At 44.4% G+C, this 729-nt stretch overlaps 1 protein-coding gene across 1 annotated transcript in view; it reads right to left on the bottom strand.

Annotated features, from left to right (window-relative positions):
- LOC119408127 (ubiquitin-protein ligase E3A) overlaps positions 1-729 on the bottom strand; it is an 18,571-nt gene that overhangs the window by 10,639 nt on the left and 7,203 nt on the right. The gene's annotated exons all lie outside the window — the stretch shown is intronic.

The raw sequence follows: 729 nt of genomic DNA, 5'->3' as shown, positions 1-729 counted from the left end.
TCTCCACGACCCACACCACTGGATGACAGCCCAGTTACTCTCCACGACCCACAACACTTGTTAAAACGTGGATGGATCACAGTAAATTTGAAAAACTCCATCAGCTTGAAGACAACCCTGCTCCCAATACTCAGCAAATAAGTTTTGTCTGGTGTTTTCTACGTCCAAGAGTCAATCTCTTACGCCCCTGTCAAGCTTTATACATCAGCAGCACGTTCTCCTGATAGAACTATGACGAGGTACACCTCATGTTTTCTCACCGCACCCCAGGCCCTACTGGCACAACTCTCTCCGACTACGCCAGTTCAGTTTCATATGGAAGAATCATGTCATGCTAGCATGACATTACTTCCATGTGTGGGCAATATGTGGTTGTAGTCTTGGCTAGTCATTAGGCTAGCATGACTGGCCTTATGACCTGCTTAACATTCTCAACAACCAAGTTACGCTGGTGTGCACAAGATCCACATCATAGATATGCTTCCTCACGCACTCACCCTGACAAGCTGTTAAATATTTGTGTACAGCGTACAGTGTTGTAATAAACCACAACACTTCAATGCAAGTTTTGCACAAGCTCAAAACCCTCCATCACTTATTGCCTCATATCAAGCTTAATGAGGAGCCCACTATGTTTTTAATATGTTCCTGAAGACCTCACCAAGACTCTGCAAAGAGCATGCATGTTGTTGCTGATCTGTTTCATGTTGCTGCTGATCTGTTTCATGT

Source organism: Nematolebias whitei, chromosome 3 (genome assembly GCF_014905685.2).
Source record: "Nematolebias whitei isolate Nwh7 chromosome 3, NemWhi1, whole genome shotgun sequence".
NCBI lineage: Eukaryota > Metazoa > Chordata > Actinopteri > Cyprinodontiformes > Rivulidae > Nematolebias > Nematolebias whitei.
The sequence above is the reverse complement of the archived record's forward strand: the minus strand, read 5'-3'. Positions and strand labels throughout refer to the sequence as shown.